We start from the raw sequence: 27307 nt of genomic DNA, 5'->3' as shown, positions 1-27307 counted from the left end.
TCAGAAACAAAGCATATTATAAATAGAGACTTTAGGATATAAGTATTTTTAATGAGGCTTTCGGACAAAGTTATCCAAGGGAATTGCTTCCTTGCAATAGTTGCAATCATGAAATTGTAATTCCAAAGGGAAATGCAATATGATAAAAGATCATGAGTAACATTTTTTAAATTGTTGTCTAGCCTTTAGTGACTTTGAAGTATAAATCTCAAGATGAAGGTTGGAAATCAGAAAAAGAATATTTTGAATAAAATACTTGGTCTGTGTCCATGAGAGCATGGTTTACCATGTATAAAGCCTCAAATAGGAAATGCAGTCAGCGCTTATATATTAAATGGGCAAGTGGCCTGTAATGCCTTTTGGGAGGAACCTCATTATGGTTAAAGTGGCTTTAAACATGGTCAATTTGGAGACAATTTCAAGCAAATGAATATGAACAGGGAATCTCCATTATAGCTTAAACAACGTTTTATAGCATTACTAACGTGTTATTAATAATAATTATAAATACGTTCATACAAGTGAATGTGAACATGCAATCTGTACTATAGCTTAATGAGTATAAATACAATAGATGATACATACTGACAAGCTAGGCATAATGTTTTTCGATTGTGTTTCTCTATGATTACCCATGCAATGATTATAATAAATTAAGACTGAGATTTGTATACCCAACAACATGCTATGCTTAAAACTTGCATCATTTTTGGCATACATAACAAAAAAATCCGATGTTTACTCAAACTCAATGTTACAATAAACAGCTTACTGTTCTTGGTCTTTAGAACTATTACAAGAACAGTGCAATACCTTTTGATTGTGAAGAAGAATGAATACAAACACTCAAATTGTACAGAACAGGCAAAAAAACAAGGACGCATTCTCTGGTACAATGTCCTAAAGAGTAAAAAGGAAAATGTCAATACCAGGTAGATGAGATGCTATTTGAACTTGAATTTTAGACAAAAACACCCCAACTGGCTTTGCCCTCGAGGAAAAATAATTCTCAAGCAATAATCTTCAATTTGTCAAGAATGCTCGCAATCGTAGATAGAAAAGCAATACTAAGAGCTAGTTCTGACGAGTTGCTCCAACCATGTAGCCACATCTGACATGGTTGGTCTTTCGTTTGGGTCTTGCCTCACAGAAAGCTATGCAATATCAGCCATTCTGAGCAAAGGTTACACATTTCGTGGTAAATCCACACTACGGTCTAGGATGACTGCTGCCTTTCCCTGGCTGATCACGGGTGCTACCCATTCGACAATATTGGGTGGATCAAAATCTGTATCATGTGCTTTTATCCCACTCAGAATCTCTAACAAAACCACACCAAAGCTGTATACGTCACTCTTCTCTGTAAAATTCTGAGACTTGTAGTAATCTGGATCAACATAGACAGCATCCCCTTTCTGGATAGGGGAAGGAAGACCTCTTTCTCCAGATATAGTTAACCCAAAATCTGCAACCCTGGCTCCCCATTCTCCATCCAAAAGAATATTGGAGGCCTTAATATCTTTAAGGATGATCGGAGGCGATGCATCTTTGCGAATGTACTCAATGCCTCGTGTTGCTTGCATGGAGATTCTCAACCTCAATGTCCAACTGAGAGGAGAGAGATCTCCATGCAAATGATCGTGAAGAGTTCCATGAGGCATGAATTCATACACAAGAAGCCTTTCCCCCATCTCCTCACAATAGCCCAACAAATTAACCAAGTTGCCGTGGCGGAGTTTGCATATAATTTCAAGCTCTGTTTCAAAATCTCTACTAATGCTATGGATTCTTCGAGCTGCATTAGCTCTTTTAACAGCAACCTGTCTTCCATCTAGAAGAACAGCTTTATAGGCAAATCCATAGCTTCCTCGACCCAATTCGTTGAACTCTTTGAACCCATTTGTAGCATCTCGAAGCTCTGCAAGACGGAAGGCTTGCATCCGTATTAAGTCATTTGCAGTAGGCCAAGAAGTGGTAATTCCAGACGAGGGTGTTTGGACATTAAGATTTGGCTGATTTTCAGTATCTGGTTGCCCTATGCAAAAGGCACATTCACTTTGCCCCCTTTTTCTCCTTATTATCAAACAGAGAACAAAGCCTCCAATGAAAGCTAAAACAAACCCACAGGAAATTGACACCCCTAGAATAGTAACAAGATCCATATGCCGCTCCTTTTGCTTTACAATACTTATTTGTTGTTGCTCAGTTAAACTAGATGGAGAGACTGCAGAGACAGGTCCATGAAACCCATCTCCACAAGCTTCTTGACAAGAACTATTTCGACATAGAGAGCATGCCGTGCAGACACGATCAGCGTTCTCAGAACAAAGATCTGAGAGAAAAAATCCATTTGGGCAATTCTCCACACAAGGGGAACAGATCTGCTCTTCTTTCTGAAGGCACAAACTCATCAAATCAGGCAATCCCATACCGCTAGCATTGAAGAAAAACTCCCCACTATGACAAGGCTCCCTGCTGCACAATCCTGGGCTGAAAAGCTGCAAAGGAGGATTATAACCCGATCCATTTCCCCAACAATCCACGATCAAGTTATCTTCCCTAATGCCACAAGTCACGATATTTGTGGAAGCTATGCCCAGAAACCCGACATCTTTTGGAATTGAAGACTGATTGAAACTTCCCCAGCATTCCACGCAATGATTATCTTGGCGGATACCACAAGAATGTTTTGAGCCTCCTGCGAGGGCTATAAACCGAGTTTTCTCTGGTGGGCTTCCCTGGTTCATGGAATTATCCCCCCAGCATTTGACTTCTGAAGTTGTTTTCACAATTCCGCAGACATGATTTCCTCCAGATACAAGGTTTCGAAATTTGTAGGGGGGAGGGGCAGTGATATTGAACTGTGGAGATGGCAATCCCCAACAGAATGCCATTCCGTCCTGGTCTAATCCACAGGTGAGATCGTCGCCTGCAACAATGGATTGCAGGGCGATATTGGGATGCGGCCAGAGTGATCGGTAAAAGGATCGTTGTTTTGTTGTATTTTTCATAGACCAACAGTCCATCATACCGGGATATTGATCCAAATGACTACGGATTCCACAAGCATGGTTTTGCCCAGATTCAATATTTGAATAACGCCTGTTTTGGTTACTTGGGGGCACAAGATTAGTACCTGTTTCATTGTTCATCCAGTAAAATGGTCTGAAAGTGTTAGCCTGCAGTCCACAAAGGAATCCACCTCCACCGGAGAGTGCAGCCAGAGATGGGCTTGAAGTAGCATCGGTAGCTGGTGAAGTGTTGTTTCTCCCCCAGCATGTTATATGCTGCTTCCCACTTGCATCAATGGTACAGAACACGTTCTCGTCTCCGAAGGATGCTGCTATGGGAGACATGGCTCCATTTCCACACACGCCGTCAATGCAAATGAGCAGAAAACAGATCAATACTGGTCCATAGATACTGCTACATGACCACCCACATGACTGAAATTGCCCTGATAGGCCGAGCGATCGCTCAAAAAGAATGGGAAACAGCAGTAAAAATATGTTGCCATGCTAAGAGGGCAACTCAATCGATATTTGGAAAAAGCAGTCACACTTCAAAATCAACGGTGGAAAGTGTCTCCCCTGATCCAACGGAGCAAGGTAAAAGTGTTTTATATTGATAATGTGTTTTGGCAGTGTTTCAACAGGAAAAAGCTGTAAAAATATATTGCCATGCCACAGAGGTGAAAAGCAACTCAACTGATATTTGGAAAAAGCAGTGACACTTCAAATCAACGGTTGAAAGTGTCTCACTTGATCGAACAAAGGGGGGTAAAAGTGTTGACAATTGTTGATGCATAAGAAAGGCCTATCGGCCTAAAAATCAACGGTTGAAAGTGTCTCACTTGATCGAACGGAGGGGGGTAAAAGTGTTGACAATTGTTGATGCATAAGAAAGGCCTATCGGCCTAATAACACTTTCCAGAGCAATTTATCGTTCCTCCATTTGCAATCATCACTTGACACTCTAGTGTTGGATATAGGAAGCAATTCAATTCTTTTGCTACCTTACAATGAATAAAATTGTGGGTGCTTCCTGAATCAATCAACACTATTACCTTTTTCTTCTTGATTTGTCCTTCTATCTTGATGGTTTGAGGAGTGGTAATTCCAGCCAATGCATTACAAGATATAGTCGGATTCATTTCTTCTTTATCTAGGCTTTGTTCCTAGAGTATATCCTCTTCTTTTGACCTTTCTTGCTCATTTTCTTCTTCCTCTTCACAATCTATGTAGAATAATTTCTTTTCAGCACACTTATGACCTTTAGTGTATTTACTATAACAACTGTAACAAAGTCCTTTTGCTCTTTTTTCTTCCAATTGTTGTGGTGTCAACCTTATAGGTTGTGGAAAGCTAGGGGTAACAACACTTCCATCTTTATAGTTGTGACTGGTATGCTTCCTGGTTGCCATAATTTTGCTTTCCATTTTTCTTGCTAACCTGAATGCCTTCTCTAATGAATCAGGTTCCCAAAGGCGAAGATCATGTTGGATATTATCCTTTAAAGTCCCTATGAACGCATCAACCCTATGCTCCTCTGGAATATTTTTTACCCTTATGTTCAATTTTTGGAACTCCTCAATGTGCTCCATTATTGAACCCTTTTGTTTGAAACTTATCAATTGGGTAAAAAAAGTGTAGCTTTTTGTATCTTCATAATGTGTTGTCAATTCTTCCGTAAAAATTGCCCAAGTGATAATTTGTTTACGAGAGAAAAACCATTGATACCATACAAATTGATTTGGTTCCAAATATAAAGTTGCAACACGTACTTTTTGTGTGTTTTGCACATTATTGAGATCGAAAAATTGCTCCATCTATAATATCCATGTTGCAGGATCCTTGCCATTAAACTTCCTCATATCAATTTTTGGAATATGGTGGGTCTTCGATCCAACATTAGAGTCTATGGAATCATGATTAACATTTCTTTTGTTCTCATCATGAGTTTCTTTTAGTACCCTTTCACCATTAGTGACCATCTCTTGTAGCAACTTATTCATATTTATCTTCAATTCTTCCATCTTATCATCCATGCCATCAATTTTAGCGTCCATGCCATTCATCTTAGCGTCCATGCCATCCATCTTAGCTTCTACGCCTTTTTTTAAACAATCCATCTTAGCTTCTACAGCTTTCTTTAAACCATCCATCTTAGCTGCTACATCTTTCCTTAAACCATCCATCTTAGATTCTGTTGCTTTTTGTGCAAGTGACACTTGTTGCACTTGTTCTTGTAATTTTGATATATCATGTAGCATTTCTTTCTCTTCTTTATGAGTCATGCTAAAGCTTTTCAAGTTGCTTACTAGGTGTTTGCATTTTCTTTCATCGGGACATTAGTGACTGATAATAATGCTCTACTAGCCCTTTGAATTCCTTCAAAATAAATTTTCAAACCAATCTTAAGCAAAAATTTAAAAGAATCTACACACCTTTTTTCACTTTGTAGGAGCTCGATATTGCCTCTGATGTATCTCTGTATTTTCAAATCATCAATTCTGAAATTGCAATCCGTAGTAGTCCTCTGTGTCCTTTTTCCAATGCCACCAGTCTGATCCAAATTGGATTTTCTCCAAGAGTTATGCGAAATCTCCCACAGTGACCTGATTATAGACTAGTTCAATAGAGCGAACTTGTACGACATGCCACGAGTCACTGTTTCCACCTTTGGCTCTAAAAAATATATACAAGAAACTACAGTCTGTCCTCCTTCTGTACCTTCTTACAAAATTTCAATCCGATGCTCAGAGAGAAAGTTATGACGATTTTCCCCATATCACTTGTTTGGAATGTAATTCAAGAGTCTATAAAAAGACCAACTTCCTCAGATCATGTCTCCGCATATATAGCGCGAAAAGCTCTGAAATTCGGACCCGAGGTTCAGCGCGATTTCTTCTTAATGGGTTTTTTTTAGCTTCTGAAACGTCGCAGAAAAAAAGTTATAGCGAAAAGCCACGATGACCTATTTGGAGCAGCGAAACCCTAGAATCCAAAGCTCTGATACCAAATGTTATGAAACCAGCTCAAGAAAAGATAGATCAGCGCCTTAGAATTCAGCCTCTTCGAGGGGGCAACCTTCTTTACATTACATAAATGAACAATTCTTCGATGATTCAAATGATAAAACCTCTTTTCTATATATAGGAGTCTAAAGAGTCACAATATAACCCAGCCGACCTAACAATAATAATATAAAGCCACAAAAAATAACAATAGAGGGATTCTATGGGGCACAGTAATAAAAATATGGGGACAATCGGGGCACAACAATATTAATAAGGGATACAACTACAATAGTAATGGGATAATCACTAGTATTATAGGGACCTAACACTAAGTGATTCAGAAAGAACTACACCAAGCAAAGACCTAGAAGTCTCACAAGGAATTAAAAAGGCTTTTAGAAAGCTTTTTGTAGATCCTGAAATTGGGCTTCGGATTCGTGCAGAGTTTGCTCATTTTGTGGGATCAGAGGGTTGGGGTTCTAATATTGATTATATGCGGGACAAGAGGGCAATGAGTCCAATTGATTGGTGGAACTTCTATGGTGGGGAACTTTCACATATACAGAAATTGGCCATCAGGATCTTATCACAAATTGCTAATTCCTCTTTATCAGAAAGGAACTGGAGTACATATGTCTTCATCCATTTAGTGAAGCGAAACAAATTGGACTCTAAGAAAGCCAAGGAACTAGTGTATGTTCATTCAAACCTTCGCCTTTTGTCACACGAGAGATATACAAATTTGGGGCCGCCAAATTATGGGATGTGGAACCAGAGTTGTCTAACTTGGATATGACGTTGAATGTCAGATCTCATATGACTTTGTTTGATGTGGAGTCACCAATAGGTGGATCTTCAAGTGGAAATGGCGGCAATGCTTCCAGTTTTGGAGAGGATGCAAACTTCTTAGTGACAAAAATGAAGACATATTTGATGATATGTAAATGTAATTTATGATGGTGTTTTAACTTTTAAACTTTTGAACAACCATATGAATTATGAATAATGATAGTAAACTGCCAGCCATAGTTCATTTTGTACTTTGTATTATGTAGTGTGCATTATTAATTTTGGTGATGATATTGTAACTTGTCATGTTGATGATTGAAATTTGAAATAGAAACTTGATGATATGTTGAATCACGAATGTTATAATAATCATGAATAATGATGACAATGTTTATGCTGAATTGATGATGATGATAGATGATAATTGATTATGTATTTTTAGATATAGAATCTAGATTCTAAAAAATGAGTGGTAATATGAAACTTTTATTTTGTTATATATATGTGTGTGTGTGTGTGTGTGTGTGTCTGTGTGTATGTGCCGTTTCCTGTCATATCGTATCCAAAATTTTTGAAAATTTGGTATCTGTTTCAAACCCCGTATCCATATCCGTTCTCCTATCTGTTTCAGTGCAAATTAGTACCAGACCCAGTCACCCAGCCAGACTTCACCAACCCAGTTTGACAAGACACAACAGAATCAGTGAATCTGGTAAGACTTGGTCAGGCCTGACACTAACCCTTTGATTAGGAAAGGCCAAAAAGGCTATTTTCATCCCACATTTGCACTTATTTTTTGGGTTAAGGCCAAAAAGGCCATTTTCATCCCACATTTGCACTTATTTTTTGGGCTATTTTGGAGCAGGTTTCCCGCCATGGTTCTCCGCATTTGCACAATGAGACCTAGGGCATATTGGAGCAAAAGCCATGGCACAACATCATCAACCTACCTCTGCTAAGGCAAGACTAAATCTTATTTGCAGAGCTTATTTGAGCATTAAGGGTGCTAGGGCAATCATTTGCACCACTATTCACCAGTTAGGGCCCAAATTTCCTGAAGTATCAATCTAACAACTAACTCTTCAGTGCTAGGGTAGCTGGAAGATAAGGCAAAATATTAAAAACCCCACCTAATTTGCAGACCGAGGATTTTACAGGAGTAGCAAGGGAAAACTTTTAATGCTTATGTTCAGAACTGTATTTTCACCAGCAAGTGCACCAAGAGAAAATTGAGCTGTTCTTTTCAAAGTTAAGGCAACATTACCATGCTATTCGCAGATTTTCAGACTTCTGTTTTTTTAGCTTAAACAGCATATTTTCATACCTCTTACCACCTGAAAATGCACAGTTCATTTTGCATTTTTGGAGGCACTCATTTCTTAGTAAAACAGCACCAAGGGATGTGAACATTGGCATTTTGATGGCTGATAGAGGTCATCAGCATAGCCTTGAGGCCATTCACTTTGACTTTATTTGCCTGACCACTACCTTATCATGCTTGGCTAGATTGACACAAATCATGAATAGGAGTGGTATGAGTACAGATACAGAATGAGAGCAGATTGGACAAAATTTCTGAAGCATCCAACAAAACCAAGTTGATAAAAGGCTTCCAGGGTTCTCAGCACCTCAATGATGGAAGGCACCTGCAGCTTGCTCAACTGACAGCAAAGCTACCAGATTGAATAACAAATTCAAGCTTGGGATGTTTATCATAAGTGTATGAGCACATAAAACATCAGCCACAGAATGATATTACCATTTATTACATCATCAGGGTCATTTCTGAGCAGTGAGCAGCGGAGACAATTAGATTAATGAATAAAGACAATGACATAGAACTGGTGTTTATCACAGGCCTGGAGTACCCCATCATCAACCCAAATGTCTGAGAGGCTTGATCAGATTTGAAAGGAACCTTGAAAAAGTAAATCAGCAGATTTTAGATCATCAATCAAAATATAATAATCCGGATCATCTTTTAAGACTGAAATTTAACATATGCGGGGAGCACTGCATCTTGAAGATCCACATTAAAGAGCCCTCAAACAATTTTCTAAGGCAACAATCAACAGTGCAAAAGAAAGATTCCTTGTCAGAGGCCTAGAAAATGAAGTGATGGTGCAACTCTTTCAACTCAAGGCTTGTGGAACAAACAAAGTTCGTTCTTCAAGTTAAATACTCCAGAAGACTTGGAATATGTAAATCTCCATCTAGGATACAATAACATATATTAAAAATGTATAAATAAGAATGATGTTACAATTATGAGTGAGGGTCATGTATATATAGCAAGATAAGTACCCTTTCACGAACAGTCATGTCTATAGAGAGTCATAATGGAGGAAATTGTGCCAAGACCTGAAGGGAAATCGGTGGTGACTTCCAAGTGGATCTACAAGATCAAGCATACGGTAGATGGCAACATAGAGAAATACAAAGCGAGATTCATGGCAAGAGTGTTCTCCCAAAAAAAGGGAGAGGACCACAAAGTGACATTTGCTCCTGTTGCTAGGTACACTTATATAAGAATTATTATTTCTACTACTTCTGTTATGGATTGGAGATTACGTCAAATGGATGTAAAGACCATTCTCCCCAATGGAGTGATTGAGGGAGTGTATATAGAAACAACCTCAAAGCTTTGAGATACATGAGGAGGAGTCTCATGTCTGCACTCTGAAGAAAGCTTTATGCGAACCTCAGGCATGGTGTTCTCGTATGAATGCATATATGTTGAGTCTTGGTTGATCTTGTTATTATATGACCTATTTCAGACAACAGCAGAAGGACTCACGTGACATAGGGAGCAGCAATGGCAGGAGGATTCGCTTCTGTGATAAAGGGGGGAGTCATGCCCACCTTTAGTGTTAGAGGGAGTTGACCTCTGAGTTCGATCCTTCAGATGATGGACTGCAAAATTGTCAGACTAGATGCACAGAGATGGGAAGTCTCTAAGAGCAGTATGCCTTCTATGAGTAGACCATGGCAGTCAGTAGATATGCTTCAGTGACTAGGAAACAGCAATGGCAGAGGGAGCAGCCAAGATTGCCACAGGAGGAACTGTTTCAAAGGGAGCACCTAGTGAAGGAAGTCGATCAGTTTATGGTTGAGCAGGAACATGCGACACAACATATGTTGAGGTACAATTAATGGTACAAATGGATATGGACTGAGACATGACGAAGTACAATTGCAAGAATATACAGATTTAGATAGAGCAAGGAGTGTCGAAGACAGGAAGAGCACATCAAGATGTTGCTTCGGTTTGGGTTTTGCTATGATATTTTAGATGAGCAAGAAGCAAACATCTATCACACTCAAAACTTCAGAGGCAGAGTATATTGCAGCTAGTTTGGTGAGCTCTGAAGCAGTGTGGCTTCAAAAGCTACTCGCATGATTATTTAATTAGATGTTGGAGGCGACCATGATGACAAGTTGAAGCACATTGAGATCAACTGTCAAGACATGATACAAAAGGGAGCAGTAAGGCTCCAATGCATTTCTACAAACGAGCAGGATTTTGACATTCTCACAAAGACTTTGTCCCAGGGTAAAGTTTGTATACTTTAAGGACAAACTTAGAGTAGTTGAGAATGCTTCCCTTAGTTAAAGGGAGTGTTGATGTTGTAGTATCAAGCGCAAAGATTCTCCCTAGGTCAGGATATCGACAAGTCAAGGGTATTGACCAGGGGCCATGTAATGTGGCTAGGGAGAATGGCCCAAAGTACTACCCCATTCAAAAGGTTCTCACCGTATTGCCAAGAGGCACCTAGCTAGTGGGTAGATTCAGTGCCTTAACCATCCAATTAGCATGTAGGAATGGTAATCGGCCTAGCATTTCACCATTTTTGGTCAAAGGTATTGACCTTGCGCGACTTGTTGAGTTGGTGACCCAAGACTACTCTTGTTGAGCCCAAAAGGCAAAAAGGTTTTGACCATTGGCTAACTAGATCCACTTGCAAAGGGAATTTGAATAGTAGATGACTAGATCCCTTTGCATGATGTTGATGCAGATACTTTCCACAAGAAGAGGATAGATACATTAACATAGCAAGCTCATCCAATCTTTCTCGGGAAGGAGAAATTTTTCAATAAAGGTCAGTACCTCCCTAGCTAAGAGGGGGTGTTGATTTTTGGAGTAGCTAGGGTCAATATTCCCAATTACTCAAGTTGGCCCTCAAAAGGAATTAAAAGGGGGGAATTCAAAATTTAAATGTTGAATTTAATTTGCCTCCAAAAGTCAATTCGTCCGAGCATAAGGACACAAGTAGGCTCAGCCATAAAGACACCAATTCAGGTATCCTCAATCACTATATAAAGGCACTTGACATCATCACTCGGAGACCAATTCACTCACATAAATCATTTTATTTGTCTCACATGTGCGAGGAGGACTGAAGAAGAGGCTGAATTTCACGAGGAAGATGATTTTTCTATGGCAATCGAATTTGTCTAAGTATTTGACCAACTTTGACCAGCATTTTATCTCACACATGGCTGCAGCAGTTGACTGTTTGACCAAATTTTTTGGGCATGTTTTTTATCAGTTTGACCACAGTTGACCAAACTCCTAAGGTAGTTGCAAGAGGACGAATTTCAGCCTATTTGACCATAGTTGACTAGCTGAGGCAAAAGCCCAAATTTCTCTATGTTTGACCAAGTTTGACCTGTGTGGATTCATGTGGTCAATTTGACCCAGTTTGACTAGAAAATCAAATTGTACCTTTTGTTGAATTGATTGAAGAACTTCTCCTACAAAAGATTATTGGGTTTCCTCCCAAAACTTTGTGTCTCTCTTTTGTGCTTGGTCATCTCTTTATGATCCTACTATCATTATTGCGTTATTGTTGAGATTTTCTATGTATAATTGCTTAATTATACATGTTACATAAGCAACTTGATTAAGAAATCATTAAAAGAATTATCAGATTAGAAGATCAGAATTCACTTAAGAAAATCACTAAATGATATATTCCACGGCTTCATGACATCACACCATCCCTTGGTTTCAAAAAATGCTTCATTAACTATGACATCACCTCCATAATTTCCCAGTGGCTAAGTCATGTGAAATGATCCAACATGTGAATGGAGTAAGTGGGGCAACTCAAATGTGCACATCGACCACATGGCTTTAGTAGGTGTCTACAAGTTCTTTGTGAACTCAGAAACTTTCGAAAGTAAACCTCATATAGCTTCCATTAAAGTGACCCTTAGTTGGAAGAAAATCCGTTATTGATGTTAAAGGAGACACCAACTCAAGGAAACAATGACATAGGCTCTTAGAGGACATCAAACCCTTTCCAAGGAGCATGCACTTAGCTCCTAACCCCACATAGTTTGAGAGAAAATGAATTTACAAGTTGAAAAATTATTTTTTTTATGCTATCCGGCATGAGCCTACATGTGCAAGTCAGCTCCTCCTCAAAGGGATGTGTCTCTTCACTATATGGAAAATATGTACAAATACAAAGTTGGACTCCACATTCTAACCATTAACTCGAAGCTGAGATAACAAGTGCAAAAGCATGTAGGGTTCATAACTCGTGAACCAAAGAGGCAAGGAGGATGAAGACCATCTAACGTTTGCCATTTTTGGAGAATTCTCAATAGTTTCGTTGAATTTCTGTTGATAGAACCTTGGGAACATATCTTTGTTTTGAGAATTGTAACTCGGGTCACTTTAAAGACCTATTATTTCCTTTTGAAACAAAGCTATGATTTCAGATTTGTGACCCTCAACTCGGACCATCAGCTCAGACATGTAGCATTTGAGGAAGAAGCTCGGACCTGTGACATTTGTTGTGCTCAAACCTGTGGAAACTTTGAATCAAACTTGTGCATAAACTCTCAGACTGGTAGACCTATGCACAACATTCTAGGACCTATGACATTGTAACACTTGGATCTGTGGCATATGAGAGGTTCGAATTTGTGTTAGACTTGTGAGGATATCTTTAGGAGCACAAACCAAAGGCTCAGACCTGTACTTACCATGTGGACAGACCTTGGATCTGGGCAGAGAAGGAACCTTATATCTATGGACAGAGAAATCTCGAACTTGTGACAGAAGGAGTCTTGAACCTGTGGCATATTTCGGACTGTGTGGAATAGTAGTGTTGTCGCACGGATTGACACGACAACGCTCAGACCGGGGGCTGTCACTCTGATCCCCGATCCCTCCGTTTAAGCCTGTCTCCCGTGGCTAAGGGGGGTAGTCCCTGTGAGGTGATGAGACTAACTGTCGACCAGTTGGTTGGGAGACACGAGATACGATATAAAAAGCACTAAAATGATTTGATTAATTGAGCAGACCAGTGCCTTAAGAGATTATTGTTAAAATGATTACTTGTTAGATATAGAAAAATAAACCGTGAACAACAATCATTTGTCATCAAAAAGTATCAGCGAAATCACATAACCAAACGATATCCAGCGACTGAGAATTTTTGAAAAAAGATAAATGCTTTAAACCACCACGAGAATCCTAGACCATTAACTAGATATCATATTCGCATCTTGACTTGAAAAATTCAGATCTTAAGATATAACATGAAAAACAACTGAAACTGGCAAAAATGATTTTCCAAATTTTTTATGTGATAAAATGAAACCTAAAAACCCTAAACCCTGATAAAAACTGCATAAAGCAAAAAAATTGAAACCCTAGATCAGAGAAAATTGAAACCCTAAGACAACTGATTAATTTACAGATTTGGCCCCTTAACAGCCAGATTCAGCAATAAGAACGGAAATATTTTAACGAAACGAAAATTTCAGATTTGTCACTGTGAAGAACTTCAGAAAATTTCTCATGCAAATCAAATAAATAAACCGAATGATAGACCCAGGATCAAATCCAACTGGGCTCAGCAAAAAATGCTTGCGGGAGTTGGCTGGTTCAGCCGAGAACTTCCCCGAACGCCCACAAAATTCCTTCAGAAAATGTTTTCTGCACAGCTCAAAACAACCGTCAACAAAGAGGGCAAAAATGCTGCTAGATCTCAAACAGTGATGGAGATACCTGCCATTACTTCAAAAACCCTAACAGCACCCAAACCCCAGCAAGTGAACAAGATACCTGTGCTCACAATACTCTATAAGAAGCTAATATTAATGGCTGAAAATAACATATGCAAAAAATGAAATGATCTCACAGCATTCCAAGAGAGTAACACCAGCAAGATATGGACCCCAAAGTCTTCCTTTATTAACCAGAAACAGATTTACAAGAGAGCTTCTTCAGTCTTAGACTCACAGATCGAATGATTTGCAATGACCTCCTAAGACCCTATATAAAGGAAATGATCCTAACGGCTAGTTCGAGTGATCCATGTAGAAATGATCTCGACCGTTGATGAGGATCAAGACATCTCTTGATCTCATCCGTCGATTTATTCACTTAAAATATTATTATTTTATTAGTTAGGGTTTTTGCTTCACTTTTTTAATTTTTTATTATTTTATTATTTTTATTCATTTTTTAATTTTTTAATTTATTTTAAAATGGATCACTGAACTAAGCCTTCGGAAACATCACCTAGGACCTAGGACTTAGGACTCAAGAGGGGATTTAAAACATTTCTCGACCCTCAGGACACATTACATCATGACTTTTACAAAATTACATCTTAAGGGACAAACCCAATTAATACAGACCCTCACAAAATACCCAGTTCTGCGACACAACGATAATCTAGCAGATCAACACACTAGGATTCTCCTAAAGTTCTAATGACAAAATCAATCCCGGCTTTGGGGTCAGGTTTGAAGGAAAACTCTGCCGATCCGTGGATCGGTGAGACAAAAAACCTTCCGGGACGTAGATTATCATCAAAAAGTTAGGTCCACCTAGGCAAATTACATACATGACTCATGTCTGCTAAGATTTTTTACAATTCATATATGCAGACTGGGTTTACAATCAAAATGATTAGGCTGCTGATGATGGCAGGATGGCATGGATATGCTGATCAGGTGCTGCCCCTTTTTGCCGAGAAAAGGGGGGTGTACTGCATGGGTAGTTGACCAGTAGTGGTCAACATCTGGCTCTACTTGGGGACACGTTGCTGCTTGCAGGAATGTGAGAATCCAGAATCTGCATCAATACAACACAAAAATAAGTAGCGTCCATCCAAAAATCAGCATATACATTAAGCACAGGAAAGAAAAAAGCTCTTCATTTATTAACTATCTAAAGCAGAAATGAAAATGCGGAAAAACAAGGAGTAGGGTTAGAAATACGATACAAAAGGATGCCCTACGGCATCAGATGTTTTCAATATAGTGCATACTGAGCATTTGCCTGCTTTCAGGCAAATCTGTGGGCTGCTTGTCGGATGTGCCATGTCCAATTTTGCATATGGTAGGACTTTTTCCTATCCGAAAATCAAGCTGCTCACGGCCGTCTGATGTATCAAATCTTCGTCTCATTTTCTTTCTCTTACGCTTTTTCTTTCTGGCAGGTGGAATTATTGATGACCTGGTACTTTCTGTTTCAAAGCTATCAGATGAAGTATGTAAGATATGCGTGCTATGTCTTTCTTCATCTTGCATCTGATCTTTATCATTCTTAAGTCTGTCTGGATCACCCTCAATCAACCATCTTTCAATCGAATCAACAGCCTCCCAATAATAAGATGAATCTTGTTGCAACAAATGAGAAGGCTCCTGATCTGTTGATGTTCCCTGGTTTCTCTCATTTTCCAATTGCTGAAACCTTTGAACCTGCATTCTAATGGCATCCATCTGACTAGAGTGTTCAACCTTTACAGCACTGATTTGTCTGGCATGGTGCTCTTGCATGTCTTTTATTACTTTATCATTTCCTTCCTTTATGTTCATCAAGCAGTGCTGTATGGAATTTATTTCTTCTCTGTGATTTGCTTGCATGTCAGCCAACTGATTGTTATGATTGAATGTCATGATAGTCATTTCCTCATCCATAGTGAATAACTTATTTTGCATAGAGTCAATTTCCCTATCATAATCAGCTTTCATGGTCACCATATTTTCCTTCAAGACTGACATCTTGCTATGCATGTTTCCAATTTCTGTTTCATATTTAGTTTTTATGGCCTCAATTTCTTTAGCATGGTGACTTTGCGTGACCTCAATCTCCCTAATACGTTTTTCCAGATGAGTGCATAAAGTTTTCACATCATTGACATAATTAGTTTGATTGTTTTCCATATTTCTCACCAGCATCATTAGATCTAATAAAATTTTCTTTTGCTCTTCCCTTTCATTGTCATTTGCCCCTGATTTTTCATGAACTTGATCTGCAGTATTTTCGGTTGATGACACATTCTGACTTTGAAATCTTTCTTCAACAGCGGAATTACTTTCTTTCTGTTCAACAATTTTAGAGGTAGAAGGCAAGCTGTTCGGATAACAATATCTATCTTCAAAAGCATTGATAATATCAACCAAAGAAGTGAAAGAATCCTTAGGAAAACTGTTAAACCAATTCAAAGCATCATCTTCTAAAGAAAGGACAAATAGACGCATTTTGATATCGTCATGATTAAACTGAGGGGATCTGCAATATATGATCATGATGCGAATAAACAAGTCAATATGCCTTTTAGCAGCGATTGGATCACCATCTGAAAAAATAGGTAATTCAGGAAGGGCCTCCTCCGGAAAATCATGGAGACGATGAATAAAACGACATGGTTTACATGAATAATCCATGATGAACAATAAGGGATGATAGAACTAGATCTTTGCTCAAGAAAATCAAAAGATGAAAGAAGTGGAGTCGCCACTTGAACAACAAATCTGATTCTAAGATCCGAGAAACAATCAACAAACAGATATGTGGTAGGCTTCTTGTCTGGGAAAAAATAAGAAAATGGAGTCGCCACCCAAACAAGAAACACACCGAAGAGATGCTGCTGATATGTGATGAAAAGATGCCAAAATATTGAATCTGCCAGCTCAAATGAGAGATGAGAAGATGAATGTCGATGAAACTCCAGGAACAGAAAAACTCTGTCCCCGGCAACGGCGCCAAAAATGTTGGCGTTGCCGGCTCAAATGAATGATAAAAAGATGAACGATGAATGATGAAAAGTCGTTGAAACACCAAGGACAGAAAAACTCTATCCCCGGCAACGGCGCCAAAAAATGTTGTCGCACGGATTGACACGACAACGCTCAGACCGGGGGCTGTCACTCTGATCCCCGATCCCTCCGTTTAAGCCTGTCTCCCGTGGCTAAGGGGGGTAGTCCCTGTGAGGTGATGAGACCAACTGTCGACCAGTTGGTTGGGAGACACGAGATACGATATAAAAAGCACTAAAATGATTTGATTAATTGAGCAGACCAGTGCCTTAAGAGATTATTGTTAAAATGATTACTTGTTAGATATAGAAAAATAAACCGTGAACAACAATCATTTGTCATCAAAAGGTATCAGCGAAATCACATAACCAAACGATATCCAGCGACTGAGAATTTTTGAAAAAAGATAAATGCTTTAAACCACCACGAGAATCCTAGACCATTAACTAGATATCATATTCGCATCTTGACTTGAAAAATTCAGATCTTAAGATATAACATGAAAAACAACTGAAACTGGCAAAAATGATTTTCCAAATTTTTTATGTGATAAAATGAAACCTAAAAACCCTAAACCCTGATAAAAACTGCATAAAGCAAAAAATTTGAAACCCTAGATCAGAGAAAATTGAAACCCTAAGACAACTGATTAATTTACAGATTTGGCCCCTTAACAGCCAGATTCAGCAATAAGAACGGAAATATTTTAACGAAACGAAAATTTCAGATTTGTCACTGTGAAGAACTTCAGAAAATTTCTCATGCAAATCAAATAAATAAACCGAATGATAGACCCAGGATCAAATCCAACTGGGCTCAGCAAAAAATGTTTGCGGGAGTTGGCTGGTTCAGCCGAGAACTTCCCCGAACGCCCACAAAATTCCTTCAGAAAATGTTTTCTGCACAGCTCAAAACAACCGTCAACAAAGAGGGCAAAAATGTTGCTAGATCTCAAACAGTAATGGAGATACCTGCCATTACTTCAGAAACCCTAACAGCACCCAAACCCCAGCAAGTGAACAAGATACCTGTGCTCACAATACTCTATAAGAAGCTAATATTAATGGCTGAAAATAACATATGCAAAAAATGAAATGATCTCACAGCATTCCAAGAGAGTAACACCAGCAAGATATGGACCCCAAAGTCTTCCTTTATTAACCAGAAACAGATTTACAAGAGAGCTTCTTCAGTCTTAGACTCACAGATCGAATGATTTGAAATGACCCCCTAAGACCCTATATAAAGGAAATGATCCTAACGGCTAGTTCGAGTGATCCATGTAGAAATGATCTCGACCGTTGATGAGGATCAAGACATCTCTTGATCTCATCCGTCGATTTATTCACTTAAAATATTATTATTTTATTAGTTAGGGTTTTTGCTTCACTTTTTTAATTTTTTATTATTTTATTATTTTTATTCATTTTTTAATTTTTTAATTCATTTTAAAATGGATCACTGAACTAAGCCTTCGGAAACATCACCTAGGACCTAGGACTTAGGACTCAAGAGGGGATTTAAAACATTTCTCGACCCTCAGGACACATTACATCATGACTTTTACAAAATTACATCTTAAGGGACAAACCCAATTAATACAGACCCTCACAAAATACCCAGTTCTGCGACACAACGATAATCTAGCAGATCAACACACTAGGATTCTCCTAAAGTTCTAATGACAAAATCAATCCCGGCTTTGGGGTCAGGTTTGAAGGAAAACTCTGCCGATCCGTGAATCGGTGAGACAAAAAACCTTCCGGGACGTAGATTATCATCAGAAAGTTAGGTCCACCTAGGCAAATTACATACATGACTCATGTCTGCTAAGATTTTTTACAATTCATATATGCAGACTGGGTTTACAATCAAAATGATTAGGCTGCTGATGATGGCAGGATGGCATGGATATGCTGATCAGGTGCTGCCCCTTTTTGCCGAGAAAAGGGGGGTGTACTGCATGGGTAGTTGACCAGTAGTGGTCAACAAGTAGTTTAGATCTGTAACCAAGTATCTCAAACAGAGTGAAGACTTGTGCTTGATCCATGTTGAGGCATAAATAACAATTTAAAGGAATAATGATTCACCCCCCCTCAGTATTTCCAACACCCTTATCATCGAAGTAACCCTTTTTGTGTGTGCATCAACATATGTGCCAAGGCCCTTTGGGTGAGATAACATTTAACTTTGCTTTAATATACACATCCTCCTCATGGCTAAATTGTAGATAGGGGATGACCCCTTTAAAACTAACTTGGTCAATATCAAGTGTAACCATGAAAAGCATAACAAGAATTATTACCCACCTACATATAGGGTAACCATAAGAGAAAAAATTTCTCCCACGATGCAATTTCCAACCGGCAACCTCATATGACCCTCAAATAGCAACCTCCCAAATGCCTCTCACTCCTTGTTATTGATGGTGGATCAAAACTCAACAACCATTAGGTTAGCATACTCATCTAATGATGGTGGATCAAAACTCAACAACCATTAGGTACATACAAAGTGTTTACATTTAATGTTTTAGACATCTAAGGATCATGAGTTGAAGTCAGATAATGGAACATGATGTTTGGAACTTATATTTGTTGCCTTACTTCATCTCGGTGGCCATCTTTCCCTTCTAGTCCATTGTAACCATTATGCGGCTTTTCTTACACTATCTAGGAGACACATGAATAGGAAGCCTTGATAAAGATAGTGTCTCCACGTCTTTCCACACTCAACACCTACCATTTATCTATTTTTTTGTTGTCCTATCTTTTGGGTCGGTTGTTGTCAATCACTCGTACTAGTTCCCTGCATGTCTCATCCTACGAGAAGAGGGGCTTGGAAATGCCCAAAGGTTATAAATAAATAGCATGTGCCATAAGTTAAAATGCAAAAAGGCCACAAGAGATGAATTATAATTAAAAACCAAGTTAGCTTGGGCTCTACCCCCGCATATGAGGCCATCACTCCAATCACATCCTTATCATGACCTATCAAAACAAAAGGGACTCAAGGAGCACCCCAACCCCTAATGAGCAATGATTTTCCCATCCAAAAGAGGCCATTTAAATAAAACCAATGAAAGCTTGCTATTAAGCAAGCCAATTAAGGAAAAGGAAAGGGCTAAGTAAGGGGTGGAGGAAAGGGTAACTCAAATAATACAAGTGCTCCCTCTACAAATGTGCTCATGGATGAAGGTCTTGGACAACCCATGTATAAGACTATGATACCTCTCATGAAGTCCACCCCTAACCATATCACTTATCATTTACACTTATTGATTAAAGAATTGACATAGGAACTAATCCCCCCCCCCCCGAACTAGGAGCACCTAAACGAGGTAATTGATGACTCTTCCATACCTAAATTTGGCAACTTTTATGAAGTCTTAAACTAGTGTGAAGTTTGAAGAAGATAATATAATATACTTACATGGATTTCAACATTAAATATTGTGCAATTTTTATACTTCAACAACTCTTGTATGCATGTTAGTTGGTCTTACTCGAATCTTTGAGACTATGTTTGATGATGATCAAAACATGTTAAATTTTAGGTATGTTCTATGCTAGGAGCAATTTACTTCAACTTTTCATTTTATCCCAATGACAATATTCAGATTAGCAATCACATCAACATGATAGTAAAGTGCAGATAGAACATAAACATCAGAAGACAAGCCAACACAAGAGAACACAAGATGTGGCGTCAGCCAGGGAAAAACCCCAATGTGGGGAAAGTTGGAAACCCTTGATCAATTCTTTTTATATTCTTCAATAGTTCAATAGAGAGAGATAGTACAAATACATTTGAAGTCAACACTTTGATTTGCCAAAATGAGAGATCAGACATCAGAGATCTTCACCATGAAGATGACACAAAGAAGCAGATGATAGGCTTGGAGCAACTCAACCAATTACCCAGAATATTGAAGTTTTCCTTCTATAACGCTCTTCCACCTTTACTGCTTCACTGATCATGTCAAGACTGCCCATCTGGCAACTTGTGTAAGCAAAGGACTGAAGCATCTCTTGGCAAACTTGATCTCTGGTTAGGTCACAAGATCTGAGAGCTATTGCTCTCTAAACATATTCCACAGTCCACCTACTTCCTGTGAATAGCCTTCACACTGATCTCCAATGATACGTTGCATTATAGGGTCTGGGCACAGCACTTAAAGAGGCCTCCAACTGCTGGCCATGGCCTGCGGCCTAGCCCAGCAATTCATTGTAACCTTGTCCCTTCACACAGTGACCCAATCAGTGTTTATGCAGCAGCCCCATAGCTCCTTCCTATTGGATACTTATGCCTAGCATATCATACCCAAACAATACGAAAATGGCCATGATGTCACCTACAGCAATGTGGCATTATCCCAGCGGCTAGGTGAATGTGTAAGGCCTCCATCTGGATAGCACCCAGCTATTAGTACCGCTTGTGACCATCCTCTTGTAGTTGCGGATCACCCTCTAGATGTGGAACAGCGTGTAAGGGCTTCTTAGAATAGTCACCTAGTCACCCTTCACTGCAGATTGAGGCCTCTAACGGCAGTGTGTTTAAGACACCTTAGTACAGCGAATAAAGGCTCCTTTCAATCACCCTACACTGCGGATTGAGGTCACCACTTCTTGACAGCGTTTAGGGCTTATGACTACGCCTTGATCTTGTTTAGAACAGCAGTTAGGGCATCTCCCTTTAGGCCTGCATTTAGACTTCTTCCTAACTATTTGTAGGGCTTCCTTATGACAGTATAATACATCTCCCTTTTTGCCTGTGGCCAAATCTCCTCACTGTTGCTAGGGCTTCATGACCTTCTAGTGTATAGAACTCTTCTCAATACAGTGGCTAGAGTCTCCATTATGACAGCATATTAGGACCTTTAAGGATTGCGGATTAGGAGTTGCACAGACACCAGATCAAGGCTCTCTTTTGCTATGTTTGAGGGTCTCTTGTGACAGCAAATTAGGGTCCCTTCATGACCTGCGGCTAGGGCATTTGGGACAACGTATGAGGGCTTTTCCTTCAGCTGTGTGTAGGCCTCTTTTTACTGTGGCTAGGGCTCCCTCTAGGACTCCTTAGATTTGCATTGAAGCTCCCTTAGACTAGAGAGCCTTTTCTTGACTGTGTTGAGGGCTTACACTTCACTGCCCTTCTTGACTGTGACTAGGGCACGTCCAAGACTCCTCCTTTAGGACTGCATAGAGGGCATCTCCTTTAGACCTCTCCTTCCACCAAAAACCCAAACAAGTGGAGAGTGAGATCACAAGAGATGAGTGTAAAATGACTTGAAGGCCACCTCTATTTATGGTGCAACATTGAGGTAAGATGGGGTTAATTTGGTTGCTGGCCGACCTTGACGAATTGTCACATAACACAAATAAATTCATATCTCCATGAATACATGTCGGAATCGGATGATCTTTAGATCAATCCTACACCTCTCAACGAGAGGAATCCAAGAAAAACACCAGCTGCCATAAATAAGTAGACCCACATGGAGTTTGGCCCCGGTTGCCAATTTTAACACTCCCTCTCAACTAGGGAGAACTCCATTTGCTAATCCATCTGTCAGTCCGTACTATCTCTACCATCAGTGCCCTGCACTTCTCTGCTGAACTATGAAGAAGAAGTGATCGAGAATGTATCATACCATTCTCTACTGACCCGAAGTCAGTCCCATATAAAGAGAGTGTCTCATACCACTCTTACTGATCCAAAATGAGTTCCAAATAAAGAGAGTGTATCATACCACTCTTATTGATGCGAAATGAGTTCCAAATAAAGAGAGTGTATCAGACCACTCATGCTGACCCGAAGTCAGTTCCAATTGATCCCAGATCAATATCATCCTAGCATAGAGAGTACGATACTACACGATGCGTCCATTAGTAGTACTATGGTCCCTATCCTCATTTCCCTGCTCATTGGCCAAATGGGAGGTACTTCCCATAAGTCCCAGACTGCATGTGTAGGATGTCTCAACAAGAGAAGGATGAACCACTCATCCTGCCTACATAGCAAACCACTAGGGGAAGGCTGAACCACTCACCCTATGGTAGCTCATCGCTCCAAGAAGTACCCCCAAGTGCCCCAAAGCTCCCAGAGCTCAATATCCATACCATACAGGACCCTCAAGAGAGTCTCTCCACGACTCCTAGTCATTCTCGGAAAGTCAAGAATTTGACCTTTCCCAGGGGCTTTATCTAAATATCAGCGACCTGCACATCAGTCCCAAAGAGATGGAGCCCTATTGCTCCTCGTTGTACCATATCCCAGATAAAGTGGTACCTAATGTCTATATGCTTGGAGCGATCATAGAACACGGGATTCCTCAAAAATCCAATCCCACTCTGGTTGTCACAGAAGATCACGATCGTATCCAATATGTGTCCAAATAGCTCACAGAAGAGCTTCCACAACCAGACATCTTCACAGGAGGCCATACTCTCAGCTATGTATTCGGCCTCAATGGTGTTCAAAACAACCATCTTCTACTTCCTGCTCATCCAGGATATTGAAGCAGAACCCAAAGAGAACCAGCACCCATAAGTGCTCTTGCGATCCTCCACATTGTTTGCCCAATCAGTGATCAGAATAATGTTAAGTTTTGGCATGTTCTATGCTAGAGCAATTTATTTATTTTTTCACAGTTAGCGATCACATCAGCATTAAGATAAACTGCAGATAGAACATAAATAGAATTCGCAGAAGACATGCCAAGACAAGAGGACACAAGACGTGGCGCTAGCCAGGGACAAACCCCACAATGTGTGGGGAAACCCTTTGATCAAATCTTATTTTATCTTCAAAGTTCAACAGAGAAAGAGAGAGAGAGAGAGATGGTACATTTACAACAGAAGTCAACACTTTGACTTATCTAGATCTAGCATAGATCATTTCGTATAACGATGAGATCAGTTGAAGACATTCTGCTTCAACTGATTCTCCAAGGTGACTCCTCCACCTATCATCGTGCTGCATTTGATCCTCTTGCTGCACCACTGCAAATTGCACCATGCTGCATTAATCATGATTATCATCATGTTGCCCATGTCCATGATCTTATCCATCATCATGTTGCTGCCCTTGCAGATGTGCATCATCATTATGTTGTTGCCCTTACATCATGTTGATATACATATTAACGTGATCCTAGTCATTGTTCTTTGAAACATGATGAGACTGTTGTATGCCAAGGATCTCTTGACCGTCATTGAAATCTATTTCATTATCAGAGTTATGCCAGGACTTGAAACTTCTAACATAGTCTTCATTGAGTCGAGAGAATAGATCTATCATGTTGTTCATTGTGCTGCTACAAATATGCCACACTGTGTAATATTGACACCTTCATACTGCGTAAGGTATTCCTTTTGGCAGCTACAGGCCTCCCTTCTAACTGCAGCCAGATCTCTTTGACTTGCTGCGTATTTACCCTCATGTATCAGGGCAATCTTAAACATGGACTGTGTTCTGTGTATAAGTGTCCCTCTTAACAGTGTATTAGAGTTTCTATGACCAGCATATAACGGGTATCCTTTGCGTGAACTGAATTGCGTGTTTCCTTTGCATGAACAGGACTACGTGTATCCTTTGCATGAACAGGACTGTAGCTTCACGCCTTAACTGCGGCTTCACCTCCTCGTGACTGTGGTTATGACTGCGGATCATCCATATGACCTAGGACATCATGTTTTCTGTCTCTGCCCTGCGTATAATTCAAGAACAACGTATTAAGTGTACAGCGTAAATGTCACCACGAACATCATATTGTGCGTTGTTGCTCCATTGCCAACGTTCATCGTTGTACGTAATTGCTCCATATCTGCGTTAGAGCTAGGGCATTATGAAAGCTGTGCGTATATATCTCTATCGACTACGTATATATACATATCCTCATTGTTTGCATATGTGTCTCTATTAACAGCGTAATAGTCTCCAGCATGAACAGCGTGCAGTGCCTCATCATGAACAGCGTAATAATGTCTTCCTTAATCTGTGGCTAAGTGCTCTACTTCCAACGTTGAATTAGGGCAATATCTTAGGGCATTCTTCATTAGTGTCTCTCCTTCTCCTAAAACCCAAGATGTGGAGAGGAGATCACATGAAGAATCTATGTCCCTAATGACTCCAAATCCTCTCTTATTTATACTAAAAACATAAAGGTTGAATAGACACGTCAGTTGGGCTTTTAAGCCTACATAAGATGCTGGTCAGCTTGATAATAATTACATAAACAAATTAAATTCATATATCCATAAATACTTATCGGAATCAAATGATCTTTGGATCAATCCTACACCTCTCGACGAGAGGGATCCAATAAAAATATCAGCTGCCATAAATAAGCTGACCCACATGGAGTTTGGCCCTAGTTGCCAATTTAACAAATAATCATGCAGCCTCGCAACTCCAACAGTGTATCACAATCAATGAGTAATTGTGCCCCGAAGATATCTCAGAAGATTCTTGGCACCAATCCAATGCGAGTGATGAGACTCAGCCATACGTTGGCTCAACATCCTAACTGCAAAACAAATATCCAGACGGGAGTTCACCAAGAACATTAATGCTACTATGAGTAGATAAACCTCAAAGGCATTTCCCAAATCAAGTCCGATAGCACTACCGCATAACTTCTTAAAGTTAGGCTCCAACAAGGTAGTCACGAGCTTGCAGTTCACCATTCCAAATCTGGAACCCAACTCCCTCTTACTTTTGAAAATGAGAGGGTTTGCACCTGTCAGAAAGAGGTCGTCCTCATAAGGTACCAGTATGAGAGGTCTATCATCCACAACCTTAAAGCAAGGGTTTGGATCGGCTTCACTCCTAGTGAATCTCAGCTTCATCGGCTAGCTATCAATCCTCTCATACCAAGCCTAGGGTGTTTGCTCTAAATCATTGAGAGCTTTCTTCAACCTGCATACATGAGATTCCCGATCATGAATCTCAAACCCCTCAAGTTGTTCCAAATTTGTGGTCTTGCTATTACATGAGGGGAATAATCCCCTTGTAAGATTTCCTTCGGTATATCTCGGACATGTACCTTCATGCTCTTCTTTGAATTCTGGTGCCATAGAAGAGATATCACATGACATGGTCCCCATTGGACTTCCTGCAACTTGATACAAATTGCTAACCCTGAACCCAAGAGTAAAAGCATCTTGAAAATTCCTTTTCCACACACGTACCTTTCCATCGATGAATGCCACCTTGAAACCTTTGACTTCCATTGCCGAAATGGACACAAGGTTCTTCTTGAGATCAAGTACACAAAGAACCTTTTGTAAATGAATCGAGTTACTCTGGTTCAATTGAAGAGTAGCATTCCCTACACCCTTTACGGGATAGGTGGCACCATCTCCAAAGATAATCTCCAAGATTGTTTTCTTCTCTATCAGATTAGAAAGCGCTTCCTTGTATCCGGTAAAGTGCCTTGAGGCACCACTATCAATAAGCCAATTTCCCAACAAGTCCGGAGGAGAGGTAGTGGAGAGGGCCAATATAAGATAATACTCCTTTTGCTTATCAGAAACAATATTTGATTCTTTATACCTGGAGTTCCTTGCTTTCTTTTTCCTTTGCCATTGAACCTGTCATTCCTTCGATCATTGAAGATGCCCCTGGAATGATTATGATCATCATCATGTGATGTGTCCCTCTTATTTGCACACTCCCTCGCATAATGGCCAAACTTATTTCAAGCAAGGCATCTGCCCTTCCTTCCACCCTTAGATCCAGACATTCCATTGAAGTGACCTGCTAGTCGATGGAATCTTTGATAATCTTCTACGCTTCGACTTCATCTTCGGAGAAACTAGTGCAATTGATGGAGGCTCGGGGATTTTACCCTTCACGTAATCCAACACTTCTTGCTCTCGGGATGTGGGATGAGGAACCCATTGAGCCTTTTGTCCTTTCCAATTGTCTTCGGTGATTGCTCTTTCACTCTTGCTTGGGCTTTGTCTTCACCACCGCTCCAACAGTTAAATTTTAGGTATGTTCTACGCTAGGAGCAATTTACTTCAATTTTTCATTTTAGCCCAATGACAATATTCAGATTAGCAATCACATCAGCATGATAGTAAAGTGCAGATAGAACATAAACATAAACATCAGAAGGCAAGAGGACACAAGATGTGGCGCCAGCCAAGGTAAAACCCCAATGTGGGGAAACCCTTGATCAATTCTTCTTATATTCTTCAATAGTTCAACAAAGAGAGAGAGATAGTACAAATACATTTGAAGTCAACACTTTGACTTGCCAAAATGAGAGATCAGACATCAAAGATCTTCACCATGAAGATGACATAATGCAGCAGATGATAGGCTTAGAGCAGCTCAACCAATTACCCAGAATACTGAAGCTTTCCTTCTATAACGCTCTTCCTCGTTTGCTGCTTCACTGATCATGTCAAGGTTGCCCAT

General features: G+C 39.8%; 1 protein-coding gene and 1 pseudogene across 1 annotated transcript in view; both read right to left on the bottom strand.

Moving 5' to 3' along the window:
• The window catches only part of LOC149213521 (BTB/POZ and MATH domain-containing protein 4-like), a 173047-nt gene that overhangs the window by 123644 nt on the left and 22096 nt on the right, over positions 1–27307 (bottom strand). The gene's annotated exons all lie outside the window — the stretch shown is intronic.
• Positions 1053–27307, bottom strand: LOC149213522 (serine/threonine-protein kinase-like protein CCR1 pseudogene; annotated as a pseudogene).

This window comes from Pinus tabuliformis, chromosome 1_1 (genome assembly GCF_031772625.1).
Source record: "Pinus tabuliformis cultivar Carrire ecotype Pingquan chromosome 1_1, CPIR1, whole genome shotgun sequence".
Lineage (NCBI taxonomy): Eukaryota > Viridiplantae > Streptophyta > Pinopsida > Pinales > Pinaceae > Pinus > Pinus tabuliformis.
This window is presented reverse-complemented; position numbering and strand designations above follow the sequence as displayed.